Consider the following 26,821-nt stretch of genomic DNA (forward strand, 5'->3'; position numbering starts at 1 on the left):
GCTTCCTAATTGTATCTTGGACCTCCTGAAGCGCTCTCTCATATTTCCTGGATTTGGATTGACTCATTTTCTGTTCTTTCTCTATAATAACTAAATTATCTTCAGCCCCGGAAATTCTCTCTTCTGCATTGTCTAACCTACTATCAAAGCTATCTACTTTATTCTTCATCTCTTTTGCTTCTAATTGCTCATTTTTGATGCCTTGCATCTCTTCTTTTAGATCATGTATGGATTTCTTTAGCTCCTTGATTTCCATTTGAGTGGTTAGCTCAGTAGCTTTATTTTCTTTGAACATTTGCTGGAGTTCGGTCACCTTTTTATATGTGGATTCTATGAATTCATCCATTTTTCTTTGAAAAACCTTTATTATGGCCTCCTTTATGGCTTCTTCTTTTTCACTTATCACCTTGTTTATGGTTTCCTCTTGTTTAGCTATGGCTTCCTCCCTTATCTCTTTCTTTATATTTTCACATTTTTCATTAATGATGTTTATCAATTGCATTTGTATAGCACTTGGAAGACTCTCCTCTAGGTTTGCCAGTGACTGTTCCATTGTCTGTTTACATTGGGTTGGGGATGTTGTTTCTTGGTTTGACATTTTTCTTGAGTTTCTTGTTCTGCCCATTTGAAAATGGGAGCAAGATTAATACTAAACATGATTGTAGTTTTTCAGATATAACCAACCTAGACCTGTGTAGCTGGCAGATACTAGATGTTCACAATTTTTGATTGGTTTTATCAGTCTTTCTTTTCCTGCACTTACATACCAGTCTAATACAACCAGTGATAAGTGATTTATGACCAAAACAATAAGCCTCTCAATCCAATCTCTATTGTATTTAAGTCCCTCTGAACCTAGAGAATAATTGAACACCTAGATATACAGCATTGCTCAACAGCCATCAAGTGTAGATCCATGCAGTATAAGGGTTGAGAGATGAACAGAGGTCCAGAGATAGAAAAATAGAATGAGAGAGGTCAGGGGAGGTACAAGAGGATTAACGTAGGAGTGTAAGATTATTATAGTAATGAAAATGTATAGCGTAAGGATAACTGACCTAAGTTGGTACGTAGGTAGCGTATTTGAGTACAAAGTTTGGAAAGTATTAGATAAAACTTATGTGTTGCTACATGACTAGCTCTCAACCCAACTAGTGGCCTCACAGTGGGCCATGGGATGGATCTGCGAGCTTCTGTTGGAGTGCGGTTGGCAGACGTTTTCCTGTGCTGCTTCCAGGGGCGTCCCCCCAGTCAAGGGTCTGGGGTTTGAGAGTTTCCAGGGGCTCCCAGCAGGACCAGCAGGAGTCCCCTCTGTTCCCAGGGGTGGGGTCCAGCTGAGGACATGGGCTCCAAGGGTGGAGCCTGGCCTCTCTGGTTCTCAAAAGGCGAGCTTGGCTGCTGGTCAGCCCTTCAGATCCCTGCTGTGTTTCCACTGCTTTGTCAGAGGGTCTGTGACTCTGGGGGGCCCCTTGGTGCTGTCTTGCTCAGGATTCCCAGCTGGAGAATGCCCCGCTCAAGAATTGAGGGGGGGAAGATGCTGGCTCCTATTTTCCCGCACACCCCACCCGCTGCTGTAAGGCAGGGACTCAGCGCCCTCCACTCTCCAGATCCAGTGTCCTGGGAGAGGAACCTGTTCGGTAGGTGGGAGCTGGAACAGCTCTGCCTCCCCTGGTGGGGTGCTGAGTCTTAGTGTAGCCTGCCTGTCAGTCTCCAATCAGAGGGCTGGGAGTTTAGCCTGTTGGGCGGGTGGGAGTTCGAACAGCTCTGCCTCCCTTGGTGGGGTGCTGGGTCTTAGGTAGCCCGCCTGTCAGTCTCCAGTCAATGGTCTGAGGGAGGGGGCTGTTGAGGGAAGGGACAGGATTCTAAATTCCTTGCCCCCCTGCTCCTGCCAGTCTTTCTTGGGCGGGGTGGAGGGGTTTGAGTTACATTTTATTGCTTGGCACACGCTCTGCTTTCCCGATGGGTTTGGGGACCCGCTGTGTTACTCACGCCTCTGTGTTCTGTCTGTGGGTGCTCCACGGTGGTGGAGAGTCTTTCACTCCCCTCCGGTCTCCTCTGCCGCCTGTGTTCCATGTCTGGGTTCCACTGCTTCTGCAGCTTGCTGGCCTGGTCCTATGCTGGTTTCTGCAGCGGTTGTGGCTGGCCAGCCTGGCACCCTCCGCCGCCTCGCAGCTTTTCGCGGCTCAGAGCCGGCGGCGAGGGGTGGGGGAGGGGTCCTCGCATTCTGAATTCTTTGAGAAAGTTGGATGTGAGCTTTATCTGGATTTCTTTTCCGGTTTGAGTCCTTCTCCGTTGCTTTTTGAGTTTGGTGTTGTGGATTTCTTTAGGTAGTTGGCTCGTGGGACTCCCTGGTTCTCTCTTTTTGTGAGAGAGAGCTAGGCAGTGTCCTTATTGTCTCAGAGCCATCTTCTGTCCTCCACTTCCATCTTTTTCATTTTAGCCAACTCTTAACACTACTGAATTGTTGGTTATTTCAAAATGGACCTTCTTCCTCCCTTGGCTATCCTGGAGTTTGAACTGAGGACTTAACTGCTTCCTTGGACTTCTTAATAATCTAACACTTGAGCCACACCTCCAGTTCTGCTTCTTGCTTGCAATTTTAGGATGATGTCGTCAAGCAAACTTTTCTGCTTGAGCTGGATTTGAAATTTCCTTTTGCAGATCTCACCCTCTTGAATAGCAAGCACTACACCAAAGGGCTACCAGAGTCTGCCTCCACATGCATTTGTTTTTTGAGGGAAAGGCAACATGTCCATAGAAGGCAACATGTCAAAAGAGTGACAAGCATATAATGAGAAGTAAAAGGGCATAACCAGAGAAAACAACACTGCATATGGTTTCAACCATATGAGCTCTGGAAAAAACTCAGATGAAGTGGCGCTTTAGTTATCTGAAACTATCAGAGACAATTCAAACCTGAATTATCTGGTTTGAAACTTAATTAAGTGTTGTAAGTCTTGGTGGAAAATCTAGCATTATATTTATCACTTGTCAAATTCATTTTAGTGGATTTTTGTATATTTATTATTGTGGTGGGACATTATTTCTCTCTGGCTGACTTTGAAACAAGTCTGAAATCATCTTTGTGGGTGATTTTAGCCTTTTTGGTGGAATATCAAAGTTAAGCCATGCCTAAAACTTCTGTCTCTAATGCTAAATATGTCTGCATACTGAATTTTCATCATGTTCTTAAATACATTGCTTTTGCTACCTGAGAAACAAATTCATTTTGGAGTTAGGAATATGCTTCAAGCTTAAAAATGAAAGATTTTAAGGCCAAAATTTTAAAATTGTGTGCGTGTCCCTCTTGCTTCAAATTTTTCCTAAAAACGTGTAGTTCAAGTACTCTACCTCTTAAGCCACATCTATACCTCCACCTTGTGACAGGTAACAAATTCAGTTTTGAGTATTTTTCTGCCTGGGCTCTCTTTGAACTGTGATACTCAGATCTCATCTTTCTACGAAGCTAGAGTTACAGGTATGAGAAATTGGATCCAAACAGCATGATAATTAGATTCAAATAGTGTGATAACTTGAGAAATCATATACTTTATATGTTTCTTCAAATACAAATTATCTATTCATGAAAAGACCAGTTGGACATAACATGGAAAGGGGAAGGGGCTGTATAAACCCAGCCACACACCAGAAATGCCAAGGATGTTTCATAATTCAGAGCACAGATCAGTGCCACATCAACACACCTTATAACCCTGGTGTGATTAAAGATTTGGTGCCCCATCAAAGCTATAATTTTTGATATTTAACATTCAGGGATTTATAAATGATATGGAGGATTGAACACTGAATGATTTAGATTGATTTGACTAAGTATGATTTAAAACGTTAGGATTACAAAAGTGAGCCGCAATTTCCCAGCTAAATATTTATTTTTAATATCTTCTCTTTTTCGTGTCAATTTTTCTTTCTAAATGAGAAATAGCTGTGTTTTCTTTTTACTCATTATGGGGTTAGAGATGGGTTTTCTGCCCAACTCTATGGGCCACTTATATTCAATTCTTCAGTAACTATGGAAGAAGAAGAAAAGATTTATTTATACTGGACTGATCTGATTCAGCACATAGAAGGACAAGAAAGGAATCCGTGTGTGTGTGTGTGTGTGTGTGTGTGTGTGTGTGTGTGTGTATGTGTGTGTGTGTTGGTGGTGGTGGTGGTGGTGGTCTTTGTGCATGTCCTTGAGCTTGAATACAGGCTCTGGGTGCTATCTCTGAGCTTTATTGCCCGAAGCTAGCACTATACCAGCTCCACTTCTAGCTTTTTATTGTGGCCAGTTGGAGATAAGAATCTGAAGGACTTCTCTGACTGGGCTGGCTTTGAATCTTGATCTTCAGATACAGCCTCCTGAGTGGTTAAGACTAGTCATGAATTATCTGTGCCAGGTGTGATTTTGATTCTGATACTATCTGGGAGCAGGTTTCTTTTCTTCATTAATTAAAGCATTAAAAGACAGGAAACTGTTTAAGATAAACAGAGTAAGTTTATTTGGAAGTAAAAGGTGAGCCATGAAAGGATATTTTTATTGTATTTTATTGTTGGGATGATGTATAGAGGGATTACAGTTACATTCATCAAGTAGTGGGTACATTATTTCTTAGACACTGATACCCCTTCCCATGTTTTTCTCCTGCTTTCCATCCTCTCACACCCTCCTAATCATCTTGTTTTTCCCCTTCCTTTCATATAAACAAATAAACATATATACAATATACCTGGTTCCCAAGAACAGGGAAGGGATTTCTCAGGCTCTACAGGGGGAAAAGATCCAAGGCTTTTTTTGTCTGGTCACCCTAGATATTTTGTCCCTAATCTCCTCCCTCTTGGGAGATACATCCTTGATTTGACTTGTTAAGCAATGGTCTCGTGCTGCCAGTGGTCTTGGCTTGGATTCCTGCTCCTGGGAACCAGAGGGTGGAAGTTCCAGTATGGTTGGATCCTGGTATCCTGGACCATGAGGGCAAAAATTGGAGGACTTCCCTTCTGCTTCTGTATCTGATCTAAGCACATGAACTGGTCTTGTGCTTTAGGACATTCCAGAAACAAGAAAAGTGATTTGTTCCATTCCATTACCTCTGTCATGTTGGCCTTTGACTTGGTTTACAGTCTTCATGCAGAAACTCAGAAACACATTATATGTTTATTTTAGCTGAAATAGATTGAAAGTTCATCCAGCTTCACAGGTAGTCAGGCAGGGACTTTTTTTTTACTCTCCCCCCTCTTTTTGTATGTTCAAACTATCGCTTGTTTTCTTTAATGAAGCCTAGTGCTTTAGCACTTGAACCACAACTCTATTTCTGCCATTTTGCTGGTCAGATGAAGATGTGTCTCACAAACTTCCCTGCTTCAGCTGTCTTGGAATTGTGATTTCCAGATCTCAGCCTTCTGATGAGCTAGGAATGTAGACTAACTCACCAAGGCCCAGCAAAAAAGTATAGTTTTTTCAACAAGAAACATACCTTTACAAACATTCATCTGAGGGAGCACAATCTAAGCAGTTAGAGGGATGCCCTAAGTTGTTTAATGTGAGCTTAAACCTTCAAGGACCTTGTTCAGTAAGAATAGCTCACTGAACAACTCCCTGATATAAGGTCAATGGCACTTTATTTGGGGGGAGTAAACAAGAAATTCTTTCTGATGTGGACAAGTTCATACCAAGCAATACCACTTTCAGAAATTAATCCATGGTAACACACAGGGTAGGCGAGGAGACTAATGTTTGAAATCTTTCTCAGAATAATAAAACCTTGGGAAAATGGCCCCAAACAGAACTAGTTAAAATCAGTAAGAATCACTTTAAAATTTTAAAACATTTAAATGTTTTCCAGAATCTTATATAAATATACAAATTAGATAAAGCTGCTGCTGCTGTACAAACAATTGCTTACAGACAAGTGTCAACACATGTGTGAAGGAATTAAAACTAATATTTACACATTCACATGCACAGCATTCTTAGCAAGTTTTTCTGAGCCTGGACTTGGAACCCACTTATAATCCTAATTACTCAGGAAGCTGAGATCTGAGGATTGAGGTCAAAACCAGCCCAGGAAGAAAAGTCCATGATATTTTTAGCCCAAATTAACCTCCAAAAAGCCAGAAATGAGGGTTTAGCTCAAGGGATAGTATGATACCCTTGAAAGACCCATGAAGACCTTAGTTCAAGCCTAGTACTGGCACAAAAAAAAGAGTAAAAAACAACAACCACAAAAACACCTAAAAAAATCAAAACAAAAACACCAACTTTGCATTATTACTTAGTTTTTCCTTCTTATTGGAAGAGGTAAGTAAATGATGCTTCTGCCAGGCCCTTGAAAGAACTAAATGCAAGAGAAAATCTTGACATCTCTGCCTCCATTTTGTATGTATCTTGGCTCTAACCCCTTTTCCTCATAGTCACATAGCTTCTCTAGACTCTCTCAAACAACAGTGATCAACCAAGCCAGACTTTGACAAGGAGGACTATTTAATAATTGTGCATACCGCTCACTCACTATCCCCAGGTTCCTTTTCTGTTTAAGCCTATTGCTCAATGTTTGTTCTCCAAGATGGCTGAAGATGTACAGAAGCACTGTCTTTCCATGGCTAGTATGTAATAAGTCTTCTTTTTCAGTCTTTAGTAAATCTCTATATTTGGCTGAAGAGGGTGAAGAGCCCAACCCACACATGGAATTCCTGGAGTTTGGATCTGCAATGTACAAATGCCAGTTTCATATTCTAACATTCTTTCCTGTATACTTACTTCTGTGGCTTTGTGCTTCTCAATCTCCTTCCAATTCTGAGGTCATATTGCCTAAGACAGTTGTTTTTATGTGTTTGCTCATTCATTTATTTACCTGAGAGTACTGGAGTTTGAACTAAAAGCCTCCAGCTCTATCTCTGTTTGATCAATCAGGGTTCATACTCTAACACAAGCTTGAACCACAACGTAGTTAATTGCAGATAAAGGTCTCTTAGATTTGTCTGGGCTAGCCTTGAGCCACAATCCTGAGAACTCAGCCTTTTGAGAAGCTAGCATTATAGGAGTGAGGCATCTATGCCTCTCTCATAATTTAATTTTTGATACTATTCCTTTTATACTTCTGTATAGTGTAGAGTAATAGAAAGCTTGTGCTTGTGAAAATTAACATGTGAACCTTTTCCCTGGGAAAAATTTATTGAATGAAACCATTGTTCATAAATCAATGTAGGGACATATATTAAGTGGGCCCCAGATGAATAGCTAGAAATCAGAAGTCAGATCAGAATACTGAGTCTCCAAAGGGACTTTAAACATTTTAGCACTGGATAAGATTCTTCATCTTATGTTTACAAAATGAAAGCATCCCTCACTTTTTAAATTAAAGGGCCATTGTCCATGTTTATGAGATTGAACATTTCATTTGACTAGCAGTGTCAAAATAAGAAAATGGATGGCTTATGAGGACAGACCAAGTTATGGAAAGACTTCTGTCTCCTCAGAAAGTACCCTTCTTAACTTCATTCTGATACCCACGGGATGCATTAGAGAGACAGAGTGAGAATAATCAGAGAAAAATGAACAAGAGAACAAGCTAAGGGATAAACAGAGCCATTTTAGATCTTCAAAAAGTTTACATGTCCTTTGAAGCAGAGAAAACTGAAAAACAAGGCTTAGGGAATGGAGAACAAGACAGCTCCCACTGCTCTGACGCCAACTGGACCCCTCTAGGCAGATTCATTGCTGCCTGGATTTCATATTCAGAAAACGTTCTTCCCTAGAAAATGAAGGGCTCCTCCTTTTCATTTTTCTGTTCATTTAGAGCCTCATGACTTCTAACTTTTGAGTCCTGAGTAGGCAGAATTCTCCCTCTGGCCACAGAGGTCACCCTCACAAGCCTGAGGTAACAGAATGAGGCACGATTTAGAAGTCATCTTTTTAACTGTGCGCCCTGCCAGAGTACCAGGCAACCCTGTCATCTCAGGACAAACATGAGAAGCAGCTTTTGAAGTGGTTGGAGAGGTCATTGCTTCCCAGATGAGGCTTTCTGCAGTGCTGTTGGGAACAAAATATCTTTATACCAGTTTTAATACAGGTTCAAACTCAAGGTACAACCTCAGAGGTCCAGAACACACAAAGGTATGTGAGTGTGTGTGTGTGTGTGTGTGTGTGTGTGCGTGTGTGTGTGTGTGTGAATGTATACATATGTGTGGTATGTATACATGATTTTGATGATCATTCTTTCTAATCCCTTTTATCTTGTTATTTTATTCAGCTTAAGAGCTGAAAAGATTCCTTATAATCAACCAAAGAGAAAATGGAAAATAGGTACCTTTGCCTTTTTTCACTTCAATTTATGAATTTTACATACTCAGAATTTAAACTATTAAATAATAGACAACCCAACAAAAAGCTAAAATAATTACATCTTAGTATACATGCAATGCTTTCAAAGGCAGTACATTTCAATTCAAGCCAGGAACCAGTGACCCATACCTTTAAGTAGCTACTCAGATGATTAAGAGTAAAGGTTTGAGGTTGGAAACCAGCCTCACTAGAAAAATCAATGAAGCTCTGTGTAAATGAGCTAGCAAAAATGCTAGACTGGAGGCATGCTTCAAGTGACAGTGTGTGAGTTGTAAGTGAAAAAAATCAAGGGAGAACTTGAGGCCCTGAAACACCCATAAGAACTAAGCAACCTCATGTGCTAGTAAGATACTGGTCACTCTGAAGAATTTGAAAATCTACAAGGTCAAAGCCAGTTCTTTCAGTGTTTGGAAAGATAGATATTTCTTTAAATGGTAGCTGGGCACCAATGGCTCATCCTTGTAATACCATTAACCACCAGAAAACTGGAAGTGAAGTGGTCCTGTGGTACAAAGTATTAGAGTGCTAGCCTTGAGCTGAAAAGTTCAGGAACAGCACTGGGCCTTGAGTTCAAGCCTCAGTGCTCTCTCTCTCTCTCTCTCTCTCTTTCTCTCTCTTCTCTCTCTCTCTCTCTCTCTCTCTCTCTCTCTCTCTCTCTCTCTCTCTCTCTCTCTCTCTCTCTCTCTCTCTCTCTCTCTCCTTCCCTCCCTCCCTCTCTCTCATTTTTCGCCCCCATCACTTTCTCTCCCTCTCTCACACACACACATACAAAATTTTTCTTTGAAAGTTAAAATAAACTTACCCTATTACCTAGAAATTTGTTTCTCCAGCCTTTCTGCTGTATTTTTTCTAAAAGAAATGAAAGCATGCTGATTGGAAGACTAGTATAGAAATGTTTAAAGCAGTTTAATCCTAAGCACCAAATTGAAATACCTCTAATATTCATTGATATGAAGATGTCTAAAGTTGTATCTATCCAGGAACTCATACACTTCTCAGTAATAAAAAGAATGAACATATGATTGGAAAAAAACATCAAAACAAAACAAAATGATATCAAAAAACAGTTTATAATAAAAAGCAGAAGGCAAGCCATGTACAGATGGCTAATATGTAATCTTAGCTATCCAAGAGACCACTCTGGATCATAGTTCAAAACCAGCCCATGAGTCCCAGTTGAAATGAACATTTGGAAATTGGAAGACCTTGTATTCAAATCCAAGTTGTGACAGAAAACAATAAACATTCAGAAAGCTAGCTGAGACAGACTGAATACCCTATGATTCTAGCTGTGTAAAATTCTAAAGCAAGTAGAACTGTCAATCGTGAGAGAAAGCATTAGTAGTTCCTTGTGATTGGAGGTTGGAGATAGATGAATTTCAGTTTAAATACCAAGAGGCCTGATAGAGCTTTCATTTTTTTTTGAGAGAGAGAATATCTTGAATGCGCAAATATTCTACCTCAGTCCCAGTGAGTTGATCAAATAGTACATTTGATTATTCTATAAAATATCTTATGAAAGTTGAAAGTTATATTTTACAAAAATGTAGGTATGCCATTAATTTTCCCAATTATATAAGGAAAAGCAAAGTAATTAGACATTTAAATAATTAGAAGATTCCTTTGTGTGTGTATGAGTGTGTGTGCACACTTACCAGGAACTCTCTTAGGTTTTTCAGTCAAGGCTGTTGCTCTACCACTTGAACCATAGCTCCCCTTCTGGTCCTTTGGCCATTAATTGTAGATAACCAAGCTTTCTGGGTTTTTGCCCAGGCTGGCTTTGAAGCACAATATCAGATCTCAGCCTCCTGAATAGGCCGGTTTACAAGTGTGAGCCATCAGTATCAGACTGGAAAACTCATACAGAGAGGTATATCTGTGAATCTGGTAGGGGAACTATTACCTCTTATCATAAGCCAAGTGATCAAGTACTTTAAGCGAACTCCTCCATAGCCTACCCTGTGTTCGCTAAAAGCAGTGGGGATAAAAGCTGCTGCCTGTGACTGACCCAGCTCAGCAGACTGCTGGCTAGAGCATCTCAACAGCTGCAGTATGAAAAGATGAGAATCCACTGGAAAGGGTCCTGCAGAGTGGGATGGGGCAAGGATGGCTTCAGCTTCTGGTCTACCAGCTGTCTTCCTTCCTGCAGGAAACAGGCCATGGAATTTGGAAAAATACTTTATTGTCCCTGTTCCAGGGAAGCCATGGGCAGTCAGTGGCTGAGGTGAGTTCCACATGAAGCCATCACCTAGAAAAGACCACTATGTGGGAAAGATTCTGAGATATGTGAGATCACCAAGGAACCCATAGAAGTACCCTGTAAGAGAGTTCCCTTATGCTTTCACACTGACTTTTTTTTGGCAGTTCCAGTGCTTGAACTTAGGTCCTGAGCACTGTCCTTGGGCTTTCTCAAGGCTAGAGCACTACCACTTGAGCCACAGCACCACTCTGGCTTTTGTCTATGTATGTGGTACCGAAGAATCAAACCCAGGTCTTTGTGCAAGCTAGGCAAGCACTCTACCACTAGGCCATGCTCCCCTCCCCCCAGATTATAGGTGTGTCTTGCAGATAAGATGTGACCTCTTATATCTTCTTCACTGATTATCCATCCTTGAAGAACCGAGAGAGGTATTACATAGGAAGGAAAGAACAGAAGGGAGGAAAGGGAGGAAGAGGTGACTATGACATTTATGAACATCAGGCTCAGAGCTGATGTGGTAATGAAAATAGCATGAAATATGGGACCACAGCTTCCAGACAATGACATTTTCTTTTCTTTTTTATTTTATTTTCTTTTTTTACTTTTTTCTGTCATGTTTTCTTTTTTCTTGTACTAGAGGTTATTTTTGTTGTTTTGTTTTGTTTTGGTGGGTCATGGGGCCTAGGTGCTGTTCCTGAACTCTTCAGATCAAGGCTACCTCCCTACCCCTGGGCCTGGGAGTTGTCCCTGAGCTCTTCAGCTCAAGCCTACTGCCCTACCCCTTGAGCCACAGCCCCACTTCCCATTTTCTAGTGATTAATTGGAGCTCAGAGTCTCACATTCTTTAGTGCAGGGCTGGTTGGCTTTGAACCACAATCATCAGATCTCAGCCTCCTGAGTAATTAGGATAACAGGTGTGAGACATGACATGCCTGGAGTTCTTAGCACCTTCTGTGAATATAATACATGACCTAGTTTTAAGTATATAGTAAGTCAATTAAAACTGATGGATCGAATGAATTCTGCCTCAGCTGCACACTGGATGTTTAAGAGGAGCCAAGAAGTAGATGTTGTGAATCACTGCTTATTGTAGTACATAAGTTTAGAGATTCAGAATGGAGAAATTGGGTAAGAAATTCTACACCAGTCAACAGTTCAAGTGTGGATCTGAACATCAAAGCTTGCTACAGTGAAATAAAGTACAGCCCACTGACTACTGAGAGTCCTTGAAAATTCTCAATGTCAACACAACCTGTCAGGGGACATTTTCTCTAGGATACAATATCTTTTATTGCAGCAATTACCCGTGTGTGTGTGTGTGTGTGTGTGTGTGTGTGTGTGTGTGTGTGTGTGTGACAGGATCATGATGCCTGCTAATTCTGCTTGGATAAAGGAGGTTACTGAAGCATTAGACATTGTTCTCTTATTACATGCCACCATAACTATCCCTTTTTCAATCAGGTTCACTCTGTCTTTTAAGACAACTATTTCAAGAATTTTCCATGCATTTCTTACTCCAAATATAGTATGTATCCAATGCTCTTTAAAAGTATTATTTCCTGGGCCGGGAGTTTACCTACTGATAGAGCACTTGCCTAGCATGCATGAAGCCCTGAGTTTGATTCCTCGGTACCATATGCATAGAAAAAAAGCTGAAAGTAGTGCTTTGGCTTAAGTGGTAGAGCTCTAGCCTTGAGAAAGTCTAAGGACAGTGCTAAGGCCCTGAGTTCAAGCCCCACGACTGGCAAAAAAAGTATTATTTCCTAGCTGAGCCTTAGTGGCTCACTCCTGTAGACCTAGATACTTAGAAGGCTAGGATACAAGAATTGAGGTTTGAAGCCAATTAACCATCAAATAACTGAAAGTTTAGCTCAACTGTCAAAGCCAGCCTTAAGTGGAAAAGCTAACTAGAGAGTGCAAGACCTTGTTCTCAAGTCCCAAGGTCCCAGTACTGGCACACACACCACACACACACACACATACACACACACACACACACACACACACACACCTCAAAGTAAACAAAAAAGTATTATCTCTTAATATACAAAATATATCTAAATATTTTGTCATAAATGGACTATGTGCTTTAATATAAATTCTGGGGTTTTTGCCTTCTTTAATATCTTTACTGTCGGCTAATTACTACTTTGATTTTCTTACAAAAATTGATTTCTGATCTTTTTACATATTGCAATTGTTCTGGAATTTACTTTTGGAACAGGTATACAAGAGAAGATTTAGAGTTTTGATGCATAGCCTGTCTTGTTAGCACTAATTATTTAATATTGCCATCCCGATGCCCTAAAAAAAGCACATTTGTTGCATATTCAATATCTTTTCCTGCTATTATTTTGTATTTTTTTTGGCTATTCAATTTTGATTAGAGTAGATTTGTTGTATGTACTTTTATTTTGCCTAAATTTTCTATCACAATTATTTTGAATTCTTTATTCCTGGATGTTTAAAAATTCTGTATTCTTCTACCAGGGCCTGTATTCAAAAAAACAAGAAAATCTAGTAGAAATGGATAATTTCTTAAATAAATATAGGCTACCCACATTGAACAATGAAGAGGTAAACAAACCGAACAATCCAATTTCATACAATGGAATTGTGGAAGCAATCAGGGAAATGCCAACCAAAAAGAGCCCAGGTCCAGATGGTTTCACTGCAGAAAACTACAAGATGTTTAAAGATGAAATAGCTCCTATACTCTTGAAACTCTTCCGAGAAACAAAAGCAGAAGGAGCAATACCAAACTCATTTTATGAAACCAATATTGCTCTCATCCCCAAACCAGGGAAAGACCCAACAAAAAAAGAAAACTACAGATTTATCTCTCTAATGAACACAGATGCAACACTTCTCAATAAAATACTAGCCAACAGAATCCAGAAACAAATTTTTAAAAATTGTACACGACGATCAAGTAGGCTTCATCCCACAGATGCAAGGCTGGTTTAACATTCTCAGATCAATCAATCATCATATCAATAGAGCTAAGGATAAGAATCATATGATAATTTCTCTGGATGTGGAGAAGGCATTTGACAAAATACAACATTCATTCATGTTGAAAGCACTAGGAAAAATAAGAATAAGAGGTACATTCCTTAAAATAATCAAAGCCATATATGATAAACCTACAGCCAGTATTATACTAAATGGTGAAAGACTGGAACCATTCACCTTAAAACCAAGAACTATACCAGGATGCCCACTGTCTCTACTTCTCTTCAATATAGTGCTGGAACCCTTAGCCAGAGCAATAAGGCAAGAAAAGGACATCAAAGGGATCCACCTAGGGAAAGAAGAAATTAAACTATCCCTATTCCCAGATGACATGATCCTTTACCTGAGTGACCCAATAAGCTCCACTCCCAAACTCCTAGAATTAATAAACCACTTTAGCAATGTGACAGGATACAAAATTAATCTTTAGAAGTCAGTAGCCTTCTTGTACACCAACAATACACAAACAGAAGGCCAAATCAAGAAAATGATCCCATGTAAAGGAATTATTTAATGAAAGCTATAAAAGCCTAACGAAGGTAATTAAAGAGGATACTAGGAAATGGAAATACATCCCATACTCATGGGTAGGGAGAACCAATATAGTGAAAATGGCCATACGGCCAAAATTGATATACAAATTCAATGCAATTCCCATCAAAATCTCAAAGTCATTCTTTACTGAAATAGAAGATATAATCCAAAGGTTCATATGGAACAAGAAAAGACCTAGAATAACCAAAACAATTCTAGGCAAAAAGAGCAATGCTGGTGGTATTACAATACCAGACTTCAAACTCTACTATAGAGCCATAATAACAAAAACCGCTTGGTATTGGCACAAAAATAGACCAAAAGATCAATGGAACAAAATAGAAGATCCAGAAATAATCACATACCTATAGGCAACTTGTATTTGATAAAGGAGCCAAAGATATACAGTGGAACAAACACAGCCTATTCAATTATTGGTGCTGGCAAAACTGGGCAGCCACATTCAGGGAACTAAAAATTGACCCTAACCTTTCACCGTGCACAAGCATTAACACAAGTGGATCAAAGACCTCAATGTCAGACCAGAACCCGTGAAACTGCTACATGATAGTGTAGGAGAGATTCCTGAACAGAATCCCAGGGTCACAACAGATTGGAGAGAGACTCGATAAATGGGACTACCTAAAAATAAAAAGTTTCTGCACAGATAAAAGCATAACCACAAAAGTAGAGAGACAGCCAACCAACTGGGAAAAGTTATTTACTAATAATACATCTGACAAATGCTTAATATCCAGGATCTACAGGGAACTTAAGAAACTAATCCCCCCACAAACCCAAAAAACCATTTACTAAATAGGCAAGGGAACTAAAGGGAAACTTATCAAAAGAAGAGATTAAAATGTCAGAAAAGCATATGAGAAAATGTTCATCATCCATGGTCATAAAGGAAATGCAAATAAAAGCAACCCTAAGATACCACCTTACCCCAATAAGAATGGCCAAGATTTTGAACACAGACAATGACAGATGTTGGTGGGGTTGTGGAGAAAAAGGAACCCTACTACACTGCTGGTGGGATTATTAACTAGTTCAGCCACTCTGGAAAGCAGTGTGGAAGTTTCTTAAAGAACTGAAAACTGACCTTCCCTATGATCCTGCCATACCACTTCTTGGCATCTACCCTGAACATCATAACCCAGGATATAAGGACACCTGCTCAGCTATGTTCATCTCTGCACTATTCACAATAGCCAGGCAATAGAAACAATCCAGATGCCCTACTGCAGATGAATTGATACAGAAAATGTGGTATATATATATATATACATATATATATGTATATACAATTGAATTCTACATAGCCAACAGACAAGATAAACTAATGGCATTTGCAGGGAAGTGGATGAATCTTGAGCAAATTATGTTGAATGAGACAAGTCAAGACCTAAGGAACAAAAGGCGCATGATATCCTTAATATGTGACTATTAGATCCAAACAGTGCAAGAGCGAAGACTCAATATTTGCATACCCAATGATATAGACATAGTACGGGAAATATAAACACTACATAGATATAAAAACTTATGACTCTATAGACATAATGTTTTATTACAATGATTAATATGTATCTATGATATACAAACCCTTAGCCTAATTTTGATTAAGTTCTAGAAATTAAGAGCCTGTGATTGTATATAGAGATTCCCTTCTTGAATACTTGTTTGTTAAACACGTCATTTGAAATGATGTAAAAATCAATGTTAATAAATTCTTTAATAAAAAAATTTGTATTCTTTAAAAGATTATTTCCAATAAATAATCATCTGTTGAGGTATTAATTACAATTGTATTACTCATACATATTAATTATGGAAATTCAACATGTTCGTGATACTACATTTATCTTGCCAATTATTCAGAACCATGATAAGTTTTACTCATATTTTCTAGTTCTCATTTATTTCCTATTTAAAAATGTTCTTATTTTGCTGCTGTTGTAATGATGCATTTCCCCATTTACTTAATATCAGGCCAGCTTACTAAACTCTCTTATTAATTTTAATTAATATATTTTTACTGGTGTTTTTTTAAAGTTTATGGCTGATTTTCATTAGAAATACAAATTTAGGGCATTTACCCAATTGTCCAGATACAAGGACATACTAAATCCACTAGCACAATGATGTTCATTGCAGCACTATTTACCATAGCAAAGATACGGAACCAACCCAAACGCCCCTCAGTTGATGAGTGGATCAACAAGATGTGGTATTTATACACAATGGAATTCTCTGCTGCTGTCAGAAAGAATGACATTGCCCCATTTGTAAGGAAATGGAAAGACTTAGAAAAAATCATATTAAGTGAAGTAAGCCAGACTCAAAGGAACATAGGCTCAATGGTTTCCCGCATTTGTCATAATCAGTAGAAACCTTGGGCTCTTCTAGCAGAGATTTACAATAGAGCAAAAACCTAGATACATAAGGCCATATAGTATGACACTAAATGTAAGGACCTCCAGGATATAGAAACAAAATCCATATAATGAGTGATTGTTGTCCTTAATGTACTATGTTATCTCTCATCTCTTTTGCTGTCCCTTGGTTAGCTGATATTGTTATAGTATTTTACCTTGTTATCTGATATATTATATGTGTGTGTGTGTGTGTGTGTGTGTGTGTGTGTGTGTGTGTATTTGGTTATTTGAAATTGGATAGGGAAGGGGGGCAAAACAAGATGAGGGGTGGGGTAGGGGGAGGGAAATGGGGCCAAGACATGAGAAAGACTATCAATGGTTGTGAAGTAATGCACCTTCTATCTGATGAATATAATGTAACTCTTTTATTAATTACAATAAAAATATATGAAAAAATACAAATTAAGTTTTTTGTTTAATATTAATACCTATCTTCTTAATATTTTCCTCATCTTAGAATATCTAATCTAGTGATGCATAACAGTGGTAATAAGGATATATTTGCCTGGTACGTAGTGTGTGTGTGTGTGTGTGTGTGTGTGTGTCCTGGTGCTTGAACTTGGAGCCTCAGTTCTGTCTCTGAGCTTTTGTGCTCAAGATTAATGCTCTACCACTTGAGTCAACCACTTGAGCCACAACTCCACTTCTGGCTGTGGTGGTTAATTTGAAGTGTGAGTCTCACAGACTTTCTTGCCCAGTGTGGCTTTTAACTATGATTCTCAGAGCTCAGCCTCCTGAATCATTAGGATTACATATGAGGGCCATTAGATGATACCCAATATTAATCCAAATAATTTTGCTGTTTTGCATTTTTATTTTTAATTTAAGTAATGTTTTTAGACTAGGAGTTATTTCCTTCCTATCTTTTACTTGTGAATTTCAGTAAATTATACACTTGCTCTCTCATTTTAAAAAAGTCTATTTTGTCAGAATGCACTAAAATCTAATGTTTTCATATGCATATTCATTATACATATGTGTACACAAATATTCACAGGCAATTTTGTTTAGTAATTCTCCTTTTTCAATATGTCCAGATAAAAATATCCCAGGATTTACTAACAGAGTTATCTTTTTGTGAAATCAGTAAGTTTAAAGTACTATTGCTATTATTTTACTCTTAGTAGATTTTATTGTAAGTTTAAATAGGCAATGCACAGTATGGAGTATTCAAAATGTACCAGAGTTGAAACAACATGTAATATTTTCTTTCCCAAGAAAATCACTATTACAAGCTCCTTGTGTATTCTTTTTTTCCTAGTGATAATAATAAAAACATAAGTGCATTAGAATCATATATACACTGGTTGGCACTTTAATTATCCTCTATAATAATATTTCTTGTATTTAGAAGAACTTTGCTCATTTTACTGGTTATATCATATTTCTTCACCTTAGCATATCAGAATCAATTTTATTAGCCATCTATTGATGAAAAGTTTTTACTTCCACTTTTTTCCTTTCTTTTAAAACAAAAATTATTGTAATTAATAGAAGGGTTACAGTAATATTCGCCAGAGAGAAGGAGCATTACTTCACACAAAAACTAAGGAAGGCTTCACAAATTTGCTTGTCATCCTTGCCTAAGGGCCATGCTAATCTTCTCTGTATTGTTTCTTTATATATTGCCAAAGCGAGCACTCCTTACCTTTTAATTGTGCATTGTATTATATTTTCCATATTTGTATTAACATCAATTTCAAACTCTTCCAAATGTAGTAGTATTATTTTTTTCATATATTTTTATTGTAATTAATAGAAGGGTTACATGATATTTGCCAGATAGAAGGTGCATTAATTCCCATACATTGATACCCTTTCACATGTCTTGGTCCCCATTTCCCTCCCCCCACCCCTACCCCTCATCTTGTTTTCCCCCGTTCCCTATCCAATTTCAAATAACCAAATAAAATATATCCTATATATCAGGTAACAAAGTGAGATACTGTAACAATATGAGACAACCAAGGGACAGCAAAAGAGATGAGAGATAACATAGTACCTTAAGAACAACAATCATTCATTATATGGCTTATGTTTCTATATCCTAGAGATCCTTTCATTTAGCATCCTACTATATGGCCTTTTGTATCAAGGTTTTGCTCTATTGCAGATCTCTGCGAGGAGAGCCCAAGGTTTCTACTGATTATGACAAATGAGGGAAACCATTGAGCCTAATTCCTTTGAGTCTGGCTTACTTCACTTAATATGATCTTTTCTAAGTCTTTCCATTTCCTAACAAATGGGGCAATGTCATTCTTTCTGACAGCAGCATAGAAAATGTAGTAGTTTTAAATTGTGAACATGTCAGTTTGTGCCTAGGTATATGGTTATTTAAAGAATAAAAACTGCTATAGTTGGGTGTGGTAGGTCACACCTGCAATCCTAGCTACAGAGGAGGCTGAGATTTGAGGAACACAGTTCAAAGCCAGCCCAGGCACTAAAGTCTATGAGACTCTTATCTCCAGTTAACCATTAGAAAACCGGAAGTGGTGCTGTGGCTCATGGGGTAGGGTGGTAGCCTTGAGCTGAATAACTCAGGGACAGCATCCAGGCTCAGAGTTCAAGCCGCATGGCTGACCAAAACAAACAAACAAAAATGTTGAACAGTATTCCCCTACCTGTTACTCTCCTGCTTCAGACTTGGAGAAGACTTTTTTCCTGATAAAATTGGAATCATACCTGGGACTGATATCAAGCTGTATATTATAATCAGATTGGTAAATGTATCCTCCTGAGGCAGTCTCTTCCTCCTACCCTCTAAATATATGAATGAAACTAGAAGCTGGATAGAGATCCTATGTAGTATCCCAGCAGGCTAAGGCTAGGATGGTTGGAGGTCTGGTAGAAATTTTTAGATATTTTGAATGGTTTGGCTTTTTTTGTGTGTGCAGGTGAACAGAAGGAAGTTTCCAGATTATTAAAAGCTGAATCACAAGAATCCAACCCTATTTCAGGGAGTTTTCCTGAAATCAGATCTAACAGCAGAACGAACAAAAGAAACTTCCACTATTAATTCATTGGTTTTCTTTTTATCTTTCCCTCCTCTGTTTATCCTGAAATAGCACCCAGCATTTCAATTCTGTTTGAAAATAGTTGGTTGAATATTTCTAGTGGAGCTAGAACCACCTGCATTCTCTGTGTGTTTGCCTTGAAAGACCACCTGGGGTCTTTAGTCCACCTTGCGGGGTAAGTGAAGTCTTTCACCTCTGCTGTCAGTGTGTTTTCCTGGGTTCACTAGCCTGCTGTTAACTGCCACAGAATGTTTTTCTTTAGCTTTATTCTTCTACTTTTTTTTCTCTTAGCAGGGATGCAATAACCTTAATGTGATATGTTTTAATAGTCAGTTTTGGCTGGCTATTAAAGTGAAATGGCTATAAAGTCATTGCATTGATGAGCACCTAAGGAACAACAGATCACAAGGAGAGTCTTTTCTAAGAGAGAGTATACCTTTATTGGAGGGAAGAGGAGGTGGGGAAGGGAAAGGAGAGGAGGAAATTGTCCTATGGTATCATCTCAAAACACAGGCTTTGTCTTTCAAGCAGCCTTCTGCAGGCTCAGATTTCAGAGGGAAGATGGCCACTGAGATACACTGCAAGTCCATTTTTTTTGTGTGTAGTCAGTCCCCTGTAGTCTGGCCCCGTTGGAAGAGAAAAGACCCAGAGACACAACATCACATGAAATCGCTATATGTCTTCTGCCTCTCTGCACTGCCCTAGTTTGGTCTTTATGTTAAAGTACCCCTAGCTGAGTCAACAGCTTTTTTTTCTTGCTGGCTCTAATCAAGAACACAAATCAGAATAAGCCATAAACAAGACAGAAATACGGTATATTTTCTTCTGTGTCAATTCACTTGCTGGTTCAGCTTCCACTGAAAACTTTATCAAATCACATATAGATCTCAACCACCTTCTTGGCTGGACCTTAAATGTCAGACTTTTCTCTAGTTTTTCTCTTTAATAAGTGCCTTTCCAATCTTTGTTCACAATCAACTATACCTGTCAGGTGACCATTTTTATATCAAAGACCTCCTTGTTTATAATGCTTAAGATGCAAGGTATGTCCAAGAAGCATTATGACCTTATTCAAGGGAAAAGTGTGGGTCCTGAGAGGGAAAAGCGTAAGTCTCCTAGGCCTACTCTGTGCCTTTACTCTGAGCTCCTGAAGCCTTCATCCAAAGAAAATTGAATAATTAGAAATCTTTAAGAAGTATTATTTTATACTATTTTATTGTGTTTTGTGTTTATTTTATTATATTTTTCAGAAAACTGGAAAATAAAAACCAATTGCCTGTATCTCATGCATTAGCTATACTTTTCTGAAATTTCAAAATGTACTCTGTGAACTAAGAATTTTTTTCTTGAGACTTAAAAGAAAAAAATCAACACATCCCCACTAGCAGAAGTGTCAAAAGCACTTTTTTATTCTTAGAAAATGTTGGAAATTTTAATTGCCTGCAGATCTCAACTCTAAACAAGGTAGAAAAACGGAGTTTTTTCATCATTGAGATTCAAAGAACGATAGTCTGAACTGGCACTAATTTGGTTACCTCAAGCTATTGAAAATTGTTGCATAGTTTGAGCTTAGAATGGGCTGACCTTTCTATTGCATATCATTTTCCCTTTGTACTGTAAAAAAATCTTATAATGGTGAATATAATGTAACCCTTCTATTAATTACAATAAAAATATATAAAAAAAAGAAATAATAGAACAGACTTTCTTATGGAATATAAAGTGTGGCTGTATTATCTAAGAAAGGAAGATTGTATTCAGTTGATTTCTTAAAAGAGTACAAGGAAACTAGCATTCCTTAAGTAACTGTGTAGCAGGAAATTCCTATATATTCTATCTTTTCATCTCCCCTCTGTCTACAAATGTTGTTAAGAGTCTGATTAGAGCACAATGCATTTGACACATCTTCTTGTTTTACAGAAGAGGAAGAGGAGACTCATGGATATTGTGTCCCAACTTTTTTTGCCTGTTGGCTTTGAGCCATGACCCTTAGATAATCAACCTTCTGAATAGTTAGAATTAAAGGAATGAGCCACTAGTGCCTGGCCCATGCCCTAATTTCTAACCTGTGATACTCACTGCTCTGGCCTATGCCAGGGGACTTATTAAAGATTCAGATCTAGTCATATCACTATAGATTTTGGTTATAAAGAGGGGTTTGATGATTTGATAAAAATATGGGCCCCTTTACACTTGAGCTGGTGTGGGCTTTGTTAGCTGGACCAGTTGCCATCTGGACCAGTTGCTATGCTTTTCACACAGCAAATGATACCTGCCTAACCTCAGGTGGATAGATTCTATGCTGTTTCACAGCATCTTCTATCTTAGCAGGTGCATATGTTGTAGTCACAGAAATTCTCCCATCATTCCTTGGTAATGTCTACTATTGGGAAATTCACTTTAGGCCTCGATTCTTAGTTGAATCATGTTCTGATTTGTCTAGCTTTTTTTTTGCCAGTACTGGGGCTTGATCTCAGGGTCTGAGTACTGTCCTTTGGCTTTCTCAAGGCTAGAGCTCTACCACATGAGCCACAGAACCACTTCTGGCTTTTTCTGTGTATGTAGTACTGAGGAATCAAATCCAAGTTGTCGTATATGCTAGGCAAGCACTCTACCACTAGACCAAATTCCCAGGCCCTCATCTAGCTTTGATTAATTGTTTTTCAGAGTATTCTTTTGCTTTCAGCATTCTTCCACTCCATACTATAGTTCTTCTCTGATTTTCTTTTATTCATTCACTGAGCTCATCACTCGCTCAATGGCATATATCAAAAGCAGTCGCAATAATAATTATTGAATGAATTAGTTCTTTATTGATTAAAATCATTTGTCCTGTCCACTGGATGGTGTATTTAAAGATGTATCTTTTTTTTTAAAGATGTATCTTTTATTACTGGTTTTGATAATAGTTGTCATTATTATTATTGTCTGTGACAGATACTTTATTTCTTTTGCTAACACAAAACATACTTCACACTCTATACTTTCTTTTTCAATTGCAAGTATGAACTTATAATCAATCTCCATTTTTAAGAAGACTCTAGAAATATGATATCAGATGTTATTAAGTATACTTTTGCTGAAAAATGTGTCTGACTCAGGTACTAGAGCATTCCAATTTTGTTTTGTAGTTATTCATTTTAAATCCATTGTGTATAGGTTTAGATCTTTTGTTTTGATTTTTAATTAGAGTCATTATTTTGCCATATGACTATATGATTATTTAATATGCTACTTTTTGGGTTTTTTTGATACCATAATCTTCTGCTAAGAAGTTTCTTTGTTCAACATTTACTCAAACTCTAGCACAATTTATGTTTTCCATTTATGAACCTTTTTTTGTAACATTTATGACCTATCTATACTTCCAGATATTTCTAAATCCATCTAGAAGAGAAGAAGATCTATATTCTCTTCCCTTGAAATTAATAGTTCCTAGTCAGGTGCCAGTGGCTCTCACCTGTAATGCTAATTAGTATGCTGAAATCAGAAGATTGTGGTTTCACACCAGCCTTGGTTGAAAAATCTATGAGAAAAGTACTGTATTGGAAGTCTGGCACCAGTGGTAGAGTGCTAACATGAACAAGCAAGGTCTTCATGAACAAGGGTCCCTGAGTTCAAGCTATGGTATCAGCACAAATAAAACAAAACACAGAAACTGAGTGAGTCATGTTAACTGTCAGGAAATAGAAAATGACAGGCAAAATTTTATACATGTCTACACGTTTATGCATATGAATACATATCTATATATATTTACACACACATATGCTGAGGCTGATGTTGGTTATAAAATGAGATAGCTTCCATTTAGTTCTTTCTCTTCGGGTTTGACTTAGACAGTATCTCCTATTTGGAGACCTCAATAGAAGCGTGATTTAAAGAAGAGCTGAAATTCTATTCCTCAGCTCTACAGAACCTCCAGTCTCACAATACCCTCATCATCTTCTCAGTTGTACTAGGGGTGAACTCCACAGTTTCCAGGAATGGGGCTTCAACTAATGACACAAAATGAAATCAAACTTACTCCAACCCCACCCACCCAATCCATAGATCTGGGAGCACAACTCATTACTCTTCTATCCTGTTTACACAGAAAGAGACAACCATGGGTTGTTTAAAATAGGAATAGTAAGTGATCTTTGAGGGCAATCTGGTCAATATGGTATAAAATTAAATGAAAATAGAACAGATATTGAAAGTTTGTGGAAGATCAGCATCTTCAAAAATTCTTCAAAAATGTGGGGAAAACATTTTTTATTGGATTCATTGTTATTTAAATGTGTAATAATTCATAAAACTCAGATGGTTCATATATTTTAAAATATAAAGGCATAAATTGACTTACCTGGAATTTGATGATTGCTGCACATGGCCCAAGAAGAGAACCTTCACTATTCTCATTGTTATCCATGATATGACAACAGAAAAATCTCAGATGTTATCGGGCAGATATATATATGTAAATGTTTGCTCTGTTTCTTGACTCTCCGGTCAATTCTTTTTTTTTTGCATTTTTTATTGTAATTTGTAAAAGGGTTACATGATATTTGCCACATAGAAGGTGCATTAATTCACGTACATTGATACCCTTTCACATGTCTTGGTACCCATTTCCCTCCCCCCCCACACCCCCTACCCGTCTTGGTTTTCCCCCCTTCCCTATCAAATTTCAAATAACCAAATACAAATAAATTCAATATATCAGATAACAAGATGAGATACTGTTACAATATGAGATAACCAAGGGACAGCAAAGGAGATGAGAGACAACATAGTACATTAAGGACAACAATCATTAATTATATGGCTTTTGTTTTGATATCCTGGAGGTCCTTTCAGTTAGCTTCATACTATATGGCCTTATGTATCAAGATTTTGCTCTATTGCAGATCTCTGCTAGTAGAGCCCAAGGTTTCTACTGATTATGACGAATGAGGGAAACCATTGAGCCTAAGTTCTTTGAGTCTGGCTTACTTCACTTAATATGATTTTTTCTAAGTCTTTCCATTTCCTAACAAATGGGGCGATGTCATTCTTTCTGACAGCAGCATAGAATTCCATTGTGTACAAATACCACATCTTGTTGATCCACTCATCAACTGAGGGACACCTAGGTTGGTTCCATATCTTTGCTATGGTGAATAGTGCTGCAATGAACATTGTTGTGCTAGTGGATTTAGTATGCCCTTGTTTCTGGATGGTTGGGTAAATGCCAAGTAGTGGAATTGCTGGGTCATAGGTGAGTTCTATGTTTAGCCTTTTGAGGCACTGCCACACTGCTTTCCATAGTGGTTGAACTAGTTTGCACTCCCACCAACAGTGTAGTAGTGATCCCTCCTGGCCACATCCCCTCCAGCATCTGTTATTATTCATTTTCCTGATCCTGGCCATTCTAACTGGAGTGAGGTGGAATCTTAGAGTTGTTCTGATTTGCATTTCTTTTATGACCAGAGATGTTGAGCATTTCTTCATGTGTCTATAGGCCATTTTTGTTTCTTCTTCAGAGAAGATTCTCTTTAAGTCTTTGGCCCATTTTTTAATGGGATGGTTGGTACTTTGGAGATTAGTTTTGGAGTGATTCAATTTTTTGAGTTATTGATATATTTTAGATATGAGGCCTTTGTCTGTTGTTTGATTGGTGAAGATTTTCTCCCACTCTGTAGGCTTCCTAATTAATTTGCTAACTATGTGCTTTGCCATACAAAAGCTCTGCAGTTTAATGCAGTCCCACTTATCCAGCCTTTCTCTGATTTGTTGTGATTCTTGGTCCTTATTAAGAAAGTTTCGACCTGTGCCAAGGAGGCTAGTGTATCTCCTATTCCTTCCTGTAAAGTTTTCAGTATGTCAGCTTTTACCTCCAGGTCTTTGATCCATTTGGAGTTAATTCTAGTGAAAGGTGACAAAGAAGGATCCAACTTTAGTTTTCTGCAGGTGCTTAACCAGTTCTGCCAGCACAACTTGTTGAAGAGGCTGTCTTTCTTCCATTCTAATTTTTTTGACTCCCTTGTCAAAGATTAGGTGGCCATAGGTCTGTGGTTTAATATCTGGGTCCTCAGTTCTATTCCCTTGGTCTTCAGGCCTGTTCTTGTGCCAGTACCAAACTGTTTTGAGAATTATAGCTCTGTAATAGAGTCTAAAGTTTGGAATTGAAATTCCTCCAGCGCTGTTCTTTCTGCTAAGAAGTGTTTTTGCTATATGGGGTCTTTTATTATTCCATATGAAATTTTGAATTGCCTCTTCTATTTCTTTAAAGAATGCCATTGGGATATTGATGGGTATTGCGTTGAATTTGTAGATAGCTCTTGGCAAGATTGTCATTTTCACAATGTTGATTCTTCCAATCCAGGAGCATGGGAGGTTTTTCCATTTCCTTAGTTCTGCTTTAATTTGCTTTTTTAGGGTTTTAAAGTTTTCATCGAAAAGGTCCTTTACATTCTTAGTTAAGCTAATTCCTAGGTACTTTATTTTCTTTGAGGCTATTGTGAAAGGAGTTTCTTTCCTGATTATTGCCTCGTTCCTCTCACTGTTGGCGTAAAGGAAGGCAGTTGATTTTTGAGGGTTGATTTTATAGCCTCCTACCCTTCCAAAGTTTTGTATCAGCTCAAGGAGCTTGGGAGTAGATTCTATAGGATTCTTTAAATACAGAATCATGTCGTCTGCAAAGAGGAATAGTTTTATTTCGTCTTTCCCTACTTGGATCCCCTTTATGCTTGCTTCTTGCCTTATTGCACTGGCTAGGAATTCTAGTACTATGTTAAATAGTGGAGAGAGTGGGCATCCTTGTCTCGTTCCTGATTTTAGAGGGAATGGCTTTAGATTTTCACCATTAAGTGTAATACTAGCAGTGGGTTTCTCATACACAGCCTTTATTACATTGAGGAATGTTCCATGGATTCCTAGTTTCTCCAGAGCTTTTATCATAAAGGGGTGTTGGACCTTGTCAAATGCCTTTTCCGCGTCTATTGAGACAATCATGTGATTTTTGTCCTTGCTTCTGTTGATGTGTTGAATTATATTAATTGATTTGCATATGTTGAACCAGCTTTGCCTCCCCGTGATGAATCCAGTTTGATCATAGTGTATAATTTTTGTGATGAGTTGTTGTAGACGGTTGGCCAGTATTTTGTTGAGAAGTTTTGCATCGATGTTCATCAAAGATATAGGTCTATAGTTCTCTTTCTTTGATGAATCTTTGTCTGGTTTGGGGATGAGGGTTATACTGGCTTCATAGAATGAGTTTGGTAAGAAACCTTCATTTTCAACTTCGTTGAAC

At 38.2% G+C, this 26,821-nt stretch overlaps 1 pseudogene; it reads right to left on the reverse strand.

The window, feature by feature from the left end:
* Positions 1 to 18,073: 18,073 nt before the first annotated feature.
* Positions 18,074 to 18,173, reverse strand: LOC150050018 (U6 spliceosomal RNA; annotated as a pseudogene).
* Positions 18,174 to 26,821: the final 8,648 nt, after the last annotated feature.

Source organism: Megascapheus bottae, chromosome 18 (assembly GCF_031878675.1).
Source record: "Megascapheus bottae isolate mThoBot1 chromosome 18, mThoBot2.hap1, whole genome shotgun sequence".
In the NCBI taxonomy this organism is placed as follows: Eukaryota; Metazoa; Chordata; class Mammalia; order Rodentia; family Geomyidae; genus Megascapheus; species Megascapheus bottae.